Raw genomic sequence first — 16607 nt, forward strand, 5'->3', positions numbered from 1 at the left:
GCTTGTCTGAAGCGGAGTTGGACAAGATGATGCGGAGGTTTATCTGCACCCAACTCCAGATGAGGGTCTTGCTAGGGCCTTCTTCCACCAGAGCGGGCACCTTCCAGCCATTGTTTAGACCCATCACTCCTTCTCCAATCTGACCTGTGGTTTTGGAGTCATTGGATCCGAGGACAAACAGAGTCGAGGGTTTAGTGCCGAGGGTACCCTGTACCTCAACGCTGCCAGTGACTTGAGTGTGTCTGATCAGAATGGATCGGATCCGAGGTCTCAGAGCCGTAGCTTCGGAGTTGGATCTGAGGGAGTGCTCTCTGCTCTGAGCTTGTCAAAGAGAAGCATTCCCCCAGGCGTCTCGGCTCGGCTCTGACTTCTCGGTCAGATTGGGGGGAGAGTTTCTGCTAGGTCAGCCCAGGTGGTCCGTTCCCCCTCAGCATTTGACGTGGTGGAGAGGGTTCTCGCAGGGTTGAGGTTTCTGACCATCTCATCTTTGGTGTCCATCCAGACCCCCCTGGCCTTGAGTGCAGTTCCGACCATCTTGCCCTCTCAGGGACAGCCCATAGCCATAGTGCCCCAGGAAGTTCCGCTCTTGGAACAACCCACTTGTGAGACCTCCCTAGACAGTTCCCCTGAGGAGCCCCCCCATAAGCATACATGTAAAAGGAGACACTTGGACTCTCCACCAGAGTCCCTACTGAGGACACGGACCTGGATGAAGGGGAAAGTTCCCCAAGGTCATCCCCCCCAAGGATGTCTCCTTTGGAGACATTATGGAGATCTTTTGTCAAAGGGGGGTGGTCCTCCCCAAAACCGACCTCCGAGTCCATGTTTCTGGAGGCATTCGGCTCGGGCCCATCTACCTCTTGGGTGTCCCCTCCGGCCGACCACTTGTGGAGTTAATAACATCTAGGGCTTGGAAGGAGCCGGACACTGTAGAGCCAATACCAAAGCTTGCGGACAAGGTTTTAAGTCCCCCCACGGACAAGCTGCACTGGCACAAGGGGTCCCCTGTAGATGCTATGATGGTGGCAACGGCCACCAAAAAGGAGCTCAGACAGGAGAGCTCCACGATCAATTCCCCTGACCAAGAGTTGAGGACGTTGGATCATTTTGGGAAGCAAGCTTATGCTTCAGTGACCTCCTTCATGAGGGCACCCAACTATTTGGTGCACGTTATCTGACTTCAGACAGATCTAGTCAGCGAAATCGCATAGTCCACCCCATGGGCCATGTCAGCAGACGACAGGAAGACGTTCGATGTGGGAATGGCCACCCTTAAAGTGGTAGCGAACATGTCCATGCATTTGCTCTCCCACGCCACGGAGGGAGCCGCACGGGTGGTGGGGACAGGCATTGCCATCAGGTGTCATGCCTGGCTCTGCTTATGTCAATTCTCGGAGCCCTTCAAGGCATCTTTTACCAATGCCCCTTATGATGGTTCTTCTCTTTTCAGGAAGACAGTAAGAGAGACCTTGGCCCAGAATGAGAAGGCTGGGAAGAGACTGTCTGCCATCAGGATTTGCTTCTCTCCGCCTCAAAGGTCTTTTTCCAGGAACCAGTGAGGCCAGAAGAAAATGTGGTTCCGCAAGTGTCAGGCATTTTCCGGGGATGCTTCAGACTCGCTGTCCCCCAGAGACCGAGGGGGATTTGACAGATGCCGCCCTAGAGGCAGAGGGGGTCCTAAGAACTTCAAGTCCCAAGAACCTTTCTCGGACAAACCCAGGCAGCAGCCCTGAGAGGTTGCCTGACTGTCCATCTCTGGAGGTAGTCGGGAGCCGTTTGTCGCTACACCCACTAGCCTGGGAGTCCATCACAACAGATCAGTGGGTGTTGCGAATCATATCCAGAGGATATTTCGTTCTGTTCAAAGCCCCCCCCCCCCCCGACATTCCACCCACACAGCAGGAAGAGACAGCAGTGCATATAGAATCACTGCTATGAAAATGAGTCATCCAACTGGTCCCCCCAGACCAGTCCGGATCCGGGATTTATTTTTAGTGCCAAAGAAGACAGGGGACCTCAGACCAATTTTTGATCTGTCCCAATTGAACTTGTCTGTAACCAAGACAAAATTCCAGATGGTCACGATTCAATCTATCCTACCGTATCTGCAGGCAAGAGACTAGATGTGCGCGATCAATCTCCAGGACATGTACTACCACATCAAGATGGACAGGCGTTCCTGGATGTTCCTTCACTTCTGGCTGGGAGCCAATCATTATCAATTTCGAGCCCTTCCCTTTGGTCTCACCAAAGCCTCCCGGGGTGTTCACCAAAGTAATGGCAGTAGTAGTGGCTCACCTAAGGCTTCAGGACCTGGACGATTGGCTTTTTATTGCCCCTTCAGAGCATGTACTTTGTCAAGCCAGGGGCTTTTTTCGTCGGCTAGCCAACAAGTTGGGGATCACAATCAATATGAACAAGTTTGCCTTACTCCCAGTTCAGGTGTTGGACTTCATCGGGGCACGGCTAGACACGATACAAATGAGGGTGTTCCTCACGTCAGACAGGTTACGCAATCTGAGGTTACACATCCTACACATTCTTCAGACTCAATCTCCGTCAGCCGAAGCAGTGTTGAGAGCATTAGGTTCTATGGTGACCACAATCACTCTTCTTCCTATGGCATGTCTCCATATGAGAGTATTACAGTGGACACTGGTGGTTCAGTGGTCTCTATTAGACCTCCTTTTGTCCTTTCCAGTGAGAATCTCAAAAGCATGCAGGGATTCCCTTTGGTGGTGGATTCAGTCTCCGGATATACTCAAGGGACGCCCATTTCAACCTGACTTGCCCAAAACCACAGTGACCACAGACGCCTCCCTACTGGGGTGGGGGGGCACTGTTCGGGAAGGACACTCCAAGGCACATGGCCCCCTTCCAAGACCTATCTGCATATCAGTGTTCTAGAGATGGGAGCAGTTCTTCTTGCATTGCAGACCCTCCATGCTCATCTCCCTGTAGGAACAATTGCAATTCAGATGGGCAATATGTCAGTGGTCTGGTATATCAACAAGCAGGGGGGAACCAGATTTTACGATCTCCACCGGCCGTTTTCTGGTGGCAACGCACACTACGGGATGGTTAAACATTCTAGCGGACAGACCCAGCAGATCTATCCTGATGCCTTATGAGTGTTCTCTGAATCCTTCAGTAGAGGAACAGATCTTCCAAGAGTGGGGTCCGCCTTGCTACCATCTCTTTGCATCTCCTTCCAAAGCAAAGTGCAATGGGTTTTTTGCTTTGGACCTCCCCTCCACCAGGGAAAAACCCCAAGGATGCTGTGATTCATGCTTGGCCTCCCAGTCTTCTTTATGCATATCCTCCTCTTCCCCTCATGTCAAAGTTTCTGCAGAAAGCTCAAAGGCTGGGGAGCACTGTGATCGTTATTGCCCCATTCTGGCATCGACAAGTTTGGTTTCCCTTACTCAGGTCTCATCTAGTCGTTTCACCATGGACTCTAGATCCAGTTCCGGATCTGATCTCGCACCCTTCGGGAATTCCACACCCAGATCTGGGCAGTCTGAAGCTCACAGCTTGGCTGCTCCATTTCCCATGATTATTAGGACTCCCAGTTTGTCATCCCCTGTTAAGTCCATCCTGGTAGCAGCTCACAAATCTTCTACCATAGGTTCATAGGTGTGTACTAGGCTAATGGCCATGGAGCCTTTACAAACCTAGTCCATAGGATTATCCTGACATCATGCCGTCTGACCTTAGTTCCCAGTGCCTCTGTTGAGTAGAGCCACTGGAGTGATCCCCGGGGGGAATTTTCTATTCCCCATCCACTCGTCAAGGTTTCTCTTGAAGAGGGACAATGAGGTGCTCTATTTGACATATATGGGAAGTCTATTCCATAGCAAGTGCAGTCTCTTGGTTATGAACCTGTCCCTCCAGCATGTTCTGTTGATTGTGGTAATGAGGATGAAGTCACTGGATTATGTGGTGCGGAGGGATTGGGATTTCTTTAGATGTATTATTTCTAACAGAGATGGATCAGACATGGCTTTGTATGTCAAGCAGAGATCACCTCTAAGTAGGCGATGTGAGACAGAGGATAGTTGGAGTTTTTTGAGTCTGTCCATATAGGACAAGTGTTTAAGGCTTAGGATCCTCTTTGTGAGGTACTTTTGTGACCTCTCCAGTTGTTGCAGGTGTCTAGTGAGGTACATGCCAAAAGGGGCATTCTACTCGATGATTGGCCTAATGAGGGAAGAGTAGAGGGAGACAATGACCTCTTTCTTCCTGGATGCAAAACTCTTAGTAGTGAGATGTGCCACATGGAAGGACTTTCTGACCACAGTGGCAATGTGGTGGTGAAAAGAGAGGCTGCTGTCAACCTGTGTTCCCAGATCTCTTATAACACCTTCTGTGTTCAGTGGACTCCCATCAATGTGGTAATTCATGGGAACCGGGTTTTTCCCAAAGGGGGTGATGACACATTTTTTGACATTGATCTTAAGGCCATGGTTCTGACACCAGTCATTGGTCTCAGTGAGGCCTTTCTGTAGGATGTCATCATCACTTGAGAAGTTAATAATAGCTCCCAACTTGCAATTGTCTACGAACTTTGTCAGCCAAAGGCCCTTTGTGTTGGCCTGGACTTCAGAGAAGTAAATACCAAACAGGAGAGGACGAGAGGACTCAGGACCAAACCCTGTGGGACTCCACTCGTGACTGGTCGGCAGTCTGACTTGGAGTCCGCTACTTTTACACTGGAAAGCTTATCGTAGTAAATGGAAATGTTTTTCTATATGGGCCATTCAGCGGTCCTTGGATCCTTTTACAGGAGCTCTAGATTTTCTGTGTAGCATTTTATTTTTCAACAGGGCGCCGGTTCTTCTGTGGTTAAGGTTCAACTGGCAGCCATATCTAATTTTCACGTGTGGATTAATATGTCTTCTTTGGCTTCCTCTAAACTGTGCAAGACCTTTCATAAAGGTGCTTTTCTTCTTAGACACCCCCACCCCCGTAAAAGATCCTATCCCTCCATGGGACCTTATGTTGTTGTTGCAGGCGTCAGTTTCTTCCCCTTTTGAGCCTGCAGCTTCAGTAGGCTTGCAATTATTGACATGGAAAACTGCTTTCTTGGTTGCCATTACCTCTGCTAAAAGAGTGTCGGCACTTCAGGCTCTTTCAATCAAAGTGCCCTACATGATTTTTCATAAAGACAGGGTGTCGCTTCACACGAACCCTTCCTTCCTTCCCAAGGTAGCTACGGAAGCCAATATTGATCAGACTATAAACTTGCCAGTTTTTTTCCTAACTATCAAAACAAGGAGGAATATAAATTGCATTTACTGGATGTACATAGACAATTGAGGTTTTTCCTTCACAGGACTAAACCTTTCCGCAAGTCTGACCAACTTTTTGTGTCTTATGCCAAGCCTTTCTTTGGTAAACCAGTCTCAAAAGTGACAATTGCTCGCTGGATTTCACAATGCATTGGTCAGGCTTAATCAGTGAGGGGTCTGCCTCTACCAGGAAAAGTGAAGGCTCATTCAACCCGATCTATGGCTACATCAGCGGCCTTTTGGTCTAGAGTATCTTTGGATGACATTTGTTCAGCTGCCACTTGGATCTCATCTCATACCTTTGTCTCGCATTACAAATTAAACATTGTCTCTAGGAGTAGAGCATCCTTCAGCTCTGCTGTGCTCTGGAACATCCTTCCATGAGGGCCACCCAAGAATTAGGTAGCTGGGGACTCTGTCCCACAGGTTGAAGAGCAAATGAAGTAAACTACTTCAGATAAAGAAGTTATGTACTCACCATAATGTTCCATCTGAATAGTTCTACTTCATTTGTCTTCAACCGTCCCTCCCTCCTTCCCCCTGACCTTATCTTCAGTGTATGATATGTCTTTGGATTCTTACTGTTGGGATCCTTGGCTTTGCCTAGACTAAGGTTGTGTCTGTTGGTTGTTTTGGTAGATAAGGTGTTATTGGGTCAGATGTCTGTTCTTGTTAGCCACTAAACTCGATCTGAAGGGAGAAGGGAGACAGGGAGGCTTTATGGGTAAGGGGAGGTGCTTGGAGCTCAGAGCCATAGCTGGAAAATGTGGCCGTGTCAGATTCAAAGTGGATCCAAAGACCCACAGGTTGAAGACAAATGAAGTAGAACTACTCAGATGGAAAGTTATGGTGAGTACATAACTTCTTTTTTAGCTGTATTGTTGATAAAGGCTGACAAGAAGGGCACTATTGGTTTTAAGCAGTGTGACAAGTGTAGCAGAAAGATGCCAAATTCCGATGGCCATCTTTTCTGTGTCTGTTGTGTAGGAATACCACATTTGAAGATCCAGCCTCTGTGCAAGCACTGTAAAGACTTTAGTACCCACACCTTAGCCGTGCACAAAAATAAATTAATCTTAAAGGGTCTCTTAAAAACCCCTTTCTCAGAGGCTTTATCTGAGGTGGAAGTCTCAACCCCTGCTAAAAAAGACACGAAGATGAGGAGCCACTCGGTCCCATTATCTCATTGCATCTGCATAATATTACCGCACGATGAAAAGAGCAAATGCTCTTTCATCGAACTGATAATATCGAACAACAAAAAAGTGAACACATGGAATAGCAAATTTTTTCCCCAGGGAAAAAAATTTGCTGCTCCACAAAAAAACAAAAAAGTTTAAACACAAAATGAATCGGCAGGGGCTCCCCCCCATACCCCCCTACTTAAATATACCAACTCTGAGATCACACCATAGAGTCCCGAAGACGGCCCACCAATTTTTTTCCCTGGGAAAAAAGCTGATGTTCCGTGAATTCGCTATTTTCTCCTTTTGACATTATCAGAGTGATGAAAGAGCGTTCGCTCTTTTCATCATCAGATAATGTGATATAGACCCATCTTATCAGTCCCAGGATATAAAAACGTCTAAGGCACAGGTTCATATGGAACCTAGAACTAAACATGCCAAAATGACTATGACACCTACCTCGGCACCGGAGCCTATTATGGAACTGACAATTTCTACTCCAGTTCTACAGACCGTCTTGCACCAACAATAGATACCTGCTCAAAACTGGTCATTTCCCCCTTACCATTACAAACTTCTGGTCTCCTGACCACAGTACTGAAGGTCAAAACACTGGCCAAGACCCTATATTTTCCATCCATTGACCCCTTTGTGGGACAACAGCTAAGCCCATTCCTTGATTGCACTGAATCTCCATCGGGGATGTCAACTCGTTCCACCAGGAGTCTTATGGAGCTCGACATAGTGAGATTTGTGGATCAGCTCTTAGCAGCCAGAGGCATCCCAACTCCATCTAGGATGTCCCTCCCACCCGGAGCCAAAGGTTTTTCTCCACAGACTCCAACCTACATTCCTCCTTCAACCTCCCGGCAGGTCTTGGAGCCCTCGATGCCGATGCCTACCCCTGTGCCAACATGTTTGGTTCCATTGGTAGATCTTACCTTGGTTCTGGAGCCTACCCTGTGGACCACAGCTCAGTCAGAGCCAACCCACCCTTAAGACCGTGAATGGTCTTTTGGCACCGTGATCCCAAGTACGGCACCGATTTTTTCTCTGAGTCCTCTCACAGCTCTTTATCTGGAGGTGGGCTTGTCAGAGTGGGGTGTGACCCTGGTTCTGAGGTTGTCTTTCTCAGTTGTGGGCTCCCATCCTTCTTCAGGTGGGTTTGCCTTCCAGGTTATGGAGAGGGCACTCGCCTCAGCAGGTTCAAAGTTGGCTCCCTTGGCACTGGAATGCCATATATACATGTCCTTTGGTTTGCAGCTGCCAAAGTCCACTTCTCTGGGACATCGGGCATGGGAGCAACAAGATATCTTACTGCAGGGCACCCTCTCTTCGTAGTCCTCTTCAGACCTTCCCCCTGAAGAGCCACCCCATAAGAGATCGTGCAAGAGGAAGCACTTCAATTCCCTGGAAGAATCTCTCACAGAAGATGCAGATTACGATGAGGGGGAAGGGTCCTCATGGTCACCTCCTGAGGATGTCTCCTTTGAGACATACTGGAGATCTTGAAACAGAGATGTGACTGGAAGTCCACCAACCCTTCCTCAGAGGAATCTGTATTCTTGCAGCCTTTCTTTGCCCAACCCTCTACTTCCTGGGTGACCCCACCTGCAGATGACTTGTGTCAAGCTCATTGTGCAGCATGCCTGGAAGGCCCCTGATGCCATTGATCCAATCCCCTGGAGACCAGACAAAATACTCTCCCCTCCAGAGGATCAGCCCCATTGGTCCAAAGGCTTGGCAGCAAATGCTATGGTGTTGGCGGCGGCAACCAAGAAATAACTCACAGAGGAGAGTCCTGCTGTTCATCCTCCAAACAGGGAGTCTCGGATGATGGACAGACTGGGGAAGCAGGTTTATGCTTCAACGACCTTTGCCATATGGTCGTTGAATTACTTGGCACATTTTACCCGTCTCCAAAGGGACCTGATCACAGAACTCTCAGGGACATTAGCAGGAGCAGTGTTTGATGAGGTACATGACAAAGTTACTTCACAGCTTGCCACCCTGGAATCCATGTCCAACTCATCCATGTATTTGATTGCACATACAACCGAAGGGATGGCCAGAGCAGTGGGTGTAGGAGTTGTCATGAGACATCACACCTGGATACGCTTGTGAGATTTTGTGGACCCTTTCAAGTATGCCTTCCTCAATGATCCTGTTGATGTTTCCTCTCTCTTCAGTCCAAAAATTAAAGACACACTAACCAGGTGTGAGAAGGACAGAAAGACACTATCTGCTCTGGGAATATGTTTTCCAGCTCCCCAACAATCCTATACCAGGAATCAGAGAAGTGGAAAGATGTGGTTCAAGAAATCCCAAGGACCTTTCTATGGCACACGTGGTGATTTTTCCCCAGGGCAGAGGAAGATGCCCACCCATGGCAGGGGGGGTCCACATAACCAGGCCTCCAGAGATTACTTTTCTGGGAAGCCCTACCGCCGCGCTTGAAGAGCAGCCCTATTGCTTACCTCAGGAAGCAGTAGAGGGACGATTCTGTCTGCACTACTTATCCTGGCACTCAATAACATCAGATTCTTGGGTGCAGATGATAGTTACCAGAGGTTATCACACCCCCTTTGATCTTTACCCATGATCACAAAGATTAATCCCTGACATTCCCCCCTGTCAGCGGGACATAGCAGCACAAGAAATTCAAAAACTGCTCAAAAAAAGAGTCATCCAAGCAGTCCCAGCAAACCAGATAGTATCCGGGTTCTACTCAAGGTTCTTTTTAATGCCAAAAAAGACAGGGGACTTGAGGCCAATTTTGGACCTCAGCATCCTAAACAAGTTCGTCAAATAGAACAAATTCTGGATGGTCATGGTTCGGTCTATTCTCCTGTTCCTGGAAAAAGATGACTGGATGTGCTCGATAGATCTCCAGGATGCGTTTACCACATAAAAATGGACAAGTGCTCCAGAAGATATCTCTGCTTCCGGCTGGGAGCCAGTCATTACCAATTTCGAGAGCTGCCCTTTGGTCTCTCCACAGCCCCCAGAGTGTTCACCAAATGTATGGCAGTAGTAACAGCTCACTTGAGACTGCAAGGATTCCGGGTGTTTCCATATCTAGACGATTGGCTCATTACTGCCCCCACCAAGCATCTACTGCTTCTTGCCTTGCACTACACCCTACAGCTAGCATGGCTGTTAGAAATGTCAATAAACGAAGAGAAGTCAAAACTAGTATCGACTCAAAGCCTAGAATCTATAGGAGAAGCATTCGACATGAGGGCTTGCCTTGTCGCTCTTCCTAATCATAGGCTTCACAAACTAAGATTTCAGCTCTGAGTGATACTCTGTTAGGACAAAGTCTCAGCTCATTTAGTCCTTCACCTGCTAAGATCAGTGGCAGCAATGATTACTATAGTTCTCCTAGCAAGACTCTATATGAGATTACTACAATGGCTCCTAGCATCACAGTGGTGGTCCCTATTGATACATTCTGTGTCTCACTCAATCCGCCTAACCAGTCATTGCAAGCAGGATCTGAATTGGTGGATGAAGCCAAAAATGGAACTATGGAGTTGTCCCTTCCAGCCCAAGGTCATAGTGACCATCAACACATCCCTGATGGGAGGGGGGGGGGGGCATTTTCAGGGAAAGACAGTCCAAGGCACCTGGTTCCCCTTAGTGGTCAACTTGCATATCAACATCCTAGAACTGAGGGCGGTGCTTCTGCCATTGCAAGCATTCCAATAAGCCCTCCTGTCGGGGACAATTGCTATTCAGTCGGACGCATGTCAGTCATCTGGTATATCAACAAACAGGGAGGAACCAGATCCTACCCATTGTGTTGGGAAGCCGTGAGAGTATAGCAATGGGTGATAGCCTCCAACCGCTTTCTGGTAGCAATGCACATTCCTGGGAGGTCCAGTGTGATTGCAGACAAACTGAGCAGATGCATCCTCCTGCCTCATGAGTGGTCTCTCAATCCCAAAGTAGTAGTGACAGAGATTTTCCTTCACTGGGGTCAGCCTTGCTGCTATCTATTCTCGTCCCCTACCAACCACAAATGCAGCAGCTACTTTGCCCTAATTCCCTATCAGGGGAGTCTCCTATGGATGCTCTAGTACACATTTCGCCCCCAGGACTGCTTTATACCTTCCCCTCCTTTCCCCCTGATCCCACAATTTCTAAAGAAAGCTCTTCGGTTGAAAAGCAAAGTAATCCTCATTGCACCCTATTGGCCCCAAGTCTGGTTTCCCTTCCTTTGGCTTCACCTGGTTTACTATCCATGGACTCTATATCCAACTCCAGGGTTACTGTCACACCCACAGGGGGTTGATCCATCCAAACTTATCGAGCCATAAGCTGACAGCTTGGTATCTCCACTTTCGGTAATTGCCAGGCAAAAATAACCTTTTCTTCCCCTGTACAAAAATACTTCTGGCTTCATATAAACCATCCACCAGGAAAATTTATCATAGCAAATGGAACAGATTTGTGTTTTGGTCTCGAGGGAAATGACTGGACCCCTTTGTGGCTCACATTAGTTCAGTGTTGGAGTATTTATCAACTTTACTCCATTCGGGAGCTTCATCTTCTGCGATCAGGGTCCATTTAGCAGCTACCTCAGACTTTCATAATGGTTTCTAAGATTTCTTATTAATATCTTACCATCTCTGTAAAACCTTTTTGAAAGGAGTTATGCATATAAAACCGCCCTTCAAATAGCCCATTGAACCTTGGAATTTGACGCTGGTTCTGCAAACTTTGACTCATCATCCCTTTGAGCCTGCTACCACTTGCAGTATAAAATTCTTGTCTTGGAAGATTTTATTCTTGGTAGCTATTACCTTGGCGAGAAGGATATCAGAATTACAGGTCTTGTATGCAAAATGCCCTTAGTTTTCCATAAAGAGAGAGTATCTCTTCAGACTAACCCAAAGTTGTCTCAGAGTTAAATATCAATTGACCTACCAGTGCTCTTCCCAAATTTTTCTAATAAAGGAGAATACTGTTTGCATTTATTAGAGGTACATAGACAACTACATTTCTACTTAGACAGGACTAAATCTTTCTGTAAATCTGACCAATTGTTCCTGTCCTTTTCAGGACCCTTTATGCTTTATCTTGCTTTATGCTTTATGCTTATCCCCTAATACCTCTAATTCCCATACTCTTGCAAATGGCACTTCAGTTGAAGAGCATGGTTATCCTCATTGCCACCTTTTGGCCTCATCAAATGTAGCTCCCCTTCCTTTTGTCTCACCTTCGTTGTTCACCACGAATACTGGACCCCAGTCCATACCTGCTCTCTCATCCCACAAGGATGTATCATCCAGACGTTCCAGGCCTCAAGTTGACTGCATGGTTTCTCCAATTACACTGATGGTCAGACAACCCAGACTTTCCTCCCCAGGTCCGACAGGTCCTTCTGTCTTCTCACAAGGTGTCTATAAAGAAGATCTACAAAAGTAAATTGAAACAATTCTCTGTTTGGGCTCTGCAGAAAGAATTGGATCCCTCCATTGCTCTTACTTCTGCTGTCTTAGAGTTTTTAGCATCTTTAACAAGAAGGAGCTAGTTTCTCTATTACCAAAGTGCAATTGGCAGCCATGTCTGATTTTCACTCAGGTGAAAATGCTTCCTCATTAGTCGTCCCCCCAGAATTTAACAGTCGTGTTACAGGGGTTAACTCAGGAAACCCTTTGATCCATCAGCTAAGTCTGATTTAAAATTTTATCATTGAAAATTGCCTTTCTGGTGGCCATTACGTCTGCAAGGTGAGATTCTGACTCCAGGCTCTCTCTTCCAAATCTCATTTCACAAAGACAGGGTTATCTTATAGGCCAATCCATTTTTTTACTAAATTAGCTTCTGAAGTGAATATTAATCAGTCCATTAATTTGCCTGTTTTCATTTCCAACCTTGCTAACAAAAGAGAGTACATGCTCTATTTTTTGGATGAACATAGGCATCTACATTTTCATCTCCATAGAACAAAAGATTTCAGGAAATCAGAAACATTTTTGTTCCTTTCTCCCCAAACAAATTGGGCTCTCCAGTTTCTAAATTACCCTAGCCAAATGATTTAAAATTGCATTTCCTTTGTTTACAGTCAGCAAAGCCTGTCCCTGCCTAGGCCTCCTAAAGCACACTCCACCAGTGTCATGGCTATTCATTTGTGCAGCAATGACCTGGGCCAGCTTGTTCTTACCTCCACTAGAGGTAGCAACATCCTTGACCTGGTCATTACTAACATGGGTGACCATTGCTCTACACCAATAGTCAACTTCTCCCTGGTTATATCTGACCAGAAACTAATCATCTTGGAAATCTACATCCCTCCAACTCACCCCCATCCCCACAAAGGTAACCACCATGAAAAACTTCTCCAAAGCTAACTTTGGCTCCTAAAAACAGAGATGGCTAACTTCATGGCACCCATGCAAATGGAGAATAGTTGCATGATCACCAAATCATACACCAGTTCACTGTACAAACACACACACAAATACATGGATCTGGCCATACCCAATAGAACCAAGGTGCTCTCCTGCAAAAAAAGAAAGCCAATCTGGAGGTCCCCTGCCAGAAACAAACTGCAACAGAAGGAGGAAACTGATGCAGAATAAGGTGAAGTCCCAAGACTGGAAAAACTCCCTTATCAGCCTCAACAAAAAGATGAGATCCCTCATCAAATCCTCTAAAGTTAGCTATGGAAACAGAATTGCAGCAGATAGTAAAGACAACCACAAGGCCTTCTATAGTTATGTAAAGAATCTCCACAGCAATACCCAGATTTGCTCTGAGCTATTGCACAGTGGTACCTCCTATACTGAGCCAACAGATATTGCCAATATACTAGTCGGCAGATTCAGTGCCAGCTTAAACCCTCTCTTCCCCCAAAGGACCTATCACAATACCAGTAGATTGCCAGGCAACCAGTATTATTGCTGCACAGGTTAAAACAGCACTGTCCAAGGCCAAAAACACAGATTCTATGGGACCTGACAATATCTCTGGCTGTGTTCTACATGAACTACAGAGTGTACAGAGTGAACTGGCACCTCACCTGTGTGCCCTATTCAATCACAGCCTCCCCTCAGGCTTTGTCCCTACCGAGTGGCGCACTGCTACAGTCATCCCTCTTCACAAAGGAGGAGTGACTACAGACCCTGGGAACTATTGCCCCATTAACCTGATGATTCTGATATGCAAAGCTACAGAACGCATCATCAAGGACCTAATAAACAAGGATATAGGGAATCTCCAAACTCTGGATCCCACACAGTTTGGTTTTGTGAAGGGTTGATCATGCCTGCTCAGCTTAGTCGACTTCTTTGAGTCAGTCACCAGAGCCATGGATGAAGGCAAGGCGGCTCATACAGCCTACCTTGATCTGGCCAAGACCTTTGATACCATTCCCCACTCAAGAATCATAAAAAAAAACTCGTTAAGCTAGGCATCAACCCTTATATCACTAGGTGGGTTGCAAACTGGCTCACAGATAAAACCCGCAGTGTGAAATTAGCTGAGCTGACTCCAAGTCAGACTGCTGACCAGTCACGAGTGGAGTCTCACAGGGTTCGGTCCTGGGTCCTCTCCTGTTTGGTATCTACTTCTCTGAAGTCCAGGCCAACACGAAGGGACTCTGGCTGACAAAGTTCGCAGATGATTGCAAGTTGGGAGCTATTATTAACTCCCCAGGTGATGTTGACATTGTACAGAAAGGCCTCACTGAGACCAGCGACTGGTGTCAGAACCATGGCCTTAAGCTCAATGCCAAAAAATGTGTCATCATCCCCTTTAGGAAAAACCCAGTTCCCATGAATTACCACATTGATACTAGTCCACTGAACACAGAAGGCTTTATAAGAGATCTGGGAACACAAGTTGACAGCAACCTCTCTTTTGACCACCACATTGCCACTGTGGTCCGAAAGTTCTTCTATGTGACATATCTCATTACTTAGGATTTTGCTTCCAGGAAGAAAAAAGTCATTGTCTCCCTTTACTCTTCCCTCATTAGGCCAGTCATCGAGTACAATGCCCCATTTGGCATGTACCTCACTAGACACCTGCAACAACTGGAGAGGCCGCAAAAGTACCTCACAAAGAGGATCCTAGGCCTTAAACACTTGTCCTATATGTACAGACTCAAAAAACTCCAACTATTCTCTGTCTCATATCGCCTACTTAGAGGTGATCTCTGCTTGACATACAAAGCCATGTCTGATCCAGCTTTGTTAGAAATGCTACATCTAAAGAAATCCCAGTCCATCCGCACCACATGGTCCAGAGACCTCAACCTCATTACCACAATCAACAGAATGTGCTGGAGGGACAGGTTCACAACCCAGAGACTGCCCATGCTATGGAATAGACTTCCCATACATGTCAAACAGAGCACCTCACTGGCCCTCTTCAAGAGAAATCTTGATGAGTGGATGGGAAATAGAAAATTCACCCTGGGGATCACTCCAGTGGCTCTACTCGACAGAGGCACTGGGAACTAAGGTCAGGTGGCACGAAGCCAGGGTAATCCTATGGGCTAGGCTTGTAAAGGCTCCAGGGCCATTAGCCTACTACATACCTATAAACCTATGAATCTGGTATAATGCTTATACATTTATTGCTAATTATAAATTAGATTTGACTTCCAGGAGCAGGGCTGCCTTTGTTCTGCAGTACTCCTGAATATCCTTCCATGAGGGCCACCCAAGGTACACATAACTGAGGACTCTGTAACAATAGTTGAGGAATGAATGAAAAGGACAGCATCTGATTTTAAAGTTATGTACTCACTGTAACTATGCATCTGTGTTGTCCATTTTCATTCTTTCTCAACTCCTCACCCTCCATACCCCTTCCTTTTATCTCTTAGAGTAACCTTATGATTCTTGTGGAACTTTTGTTTCCGGTTTGAGCCCCATTTCTGTTACTTTTGCTCTTACTTTGTCTCAAACTAGGGTCAGTTGTTTCTATGGTTTATAAGGCAGCAAATTCGATCTGATGTATAGCAGGTTGAGTGGGGCATTATGGGTAGAGGGAGGAGCTTGAGAGTTGGATCCAAGAGTCTAGTGAATGCAGCCGAGTTGGATCCGAGATTGGATCCTATACCCAATAGTTGAGGAAGAATGAAAGTGGACAGTACAGATGCTTAGTTATGGTTAGTACATAACTTTAATTTTTGATTGATGGTTCCCAAGGTTATTTTTGATAAGTTCTGTGTACCCAAATTAACTAATGAGCTCTCCTTGGAGGGAGTAGGTTCCATATAGGGAAACTCAGGCTTTTCTGTACTCTTTGCCGCTATCTTTACTATTTTATTTTAGAAAGTTTGCAGAGGAATAAATAGCATCCCAGCAGAGAGTTAACATCCATCTCACATAACTCTTGTTGTCTTTGGCATTCCTCCTCATCTGACAAAAAGAAGATAATTTGAGTTGAACAAAATCAGTATGCATTCTCAATATCAGTAGACAAAACGGAAAGTATTCTAAACATGAGTGGCACAGAGGAAGGCTAGTAATTTGAAGAAATGTGTCAGTATACTGTAGGATATTGTTGTATCAGTTAGTGTGCAACAGAATATTGGGTAGAGTTCATAGCCCAATCTACCAACATCTGTTATTCATCATTTGTGTCAGTGTTACTTGGCAAGTATTATAGATGTTTCAAAATGGCATTTGTAATTTCTTGAAATCTGGAAGTAAACTTAGTATTTCATTTAAAAGATGCTACAAGGAGATTTCTTATGCTAGTGTCCGTGTACACATACATCAGTGCACACACACACACACACACACACACACACACACACACACACACACACACACACACATGCACATGCACCATCATGTACACACATAACCATGCATACACGCCTTTTCTAGCTACTTTCCCTTTTTGGTAAGTCTGTCAGGCTGACTACTGTTTTGCACAGTGTGTGGATAGAAATGTTAATATTTTTTTTGCAACCTTTGAGCTGTACTTCATTTAAAAATGAGGCATTTTAAAATGAAGGTTTTTATTTTAAGTGACTAGACATCATCAGTAGCCACAACCACATGCAGGACCTTTCATACAGGTTGGATGCCAAAAAGTGGTCTCATTGTGCTTGAATTACCTCCTGAACTGAGATTATGACTTAAATTTATAATAGATAACA

At 46.1% G+C, this 16607-nt stretch overlaps 1 protein-coding gene across 2 annotated transcripts in view; it reads left to right on the forward strand.

The window, feature by feature from the left end:
• The window catches only part of LOC122799823 (dihydropyrimidinase-related protein 3), a 1038656-nt gene that overhangs the window by 863454 nt on the left and 158595 nt on the right, over positions 1-16607 (forward strand). The window lies entirely within an intron of this gene.

This window comes from Protopterus annectens, chromosome 4.part0, assembly GCF_019279795.1.
Source record: "Protopterus annectens isolate FY-2018-M chromosome 4.part0, PAN1.0, whole genome shotgun sequence".
NCBI lineage: Eukaryota > Metazoa > Chordata > Ceratodontiformes > Protopteridae > Protopterus > Protopterus annectens.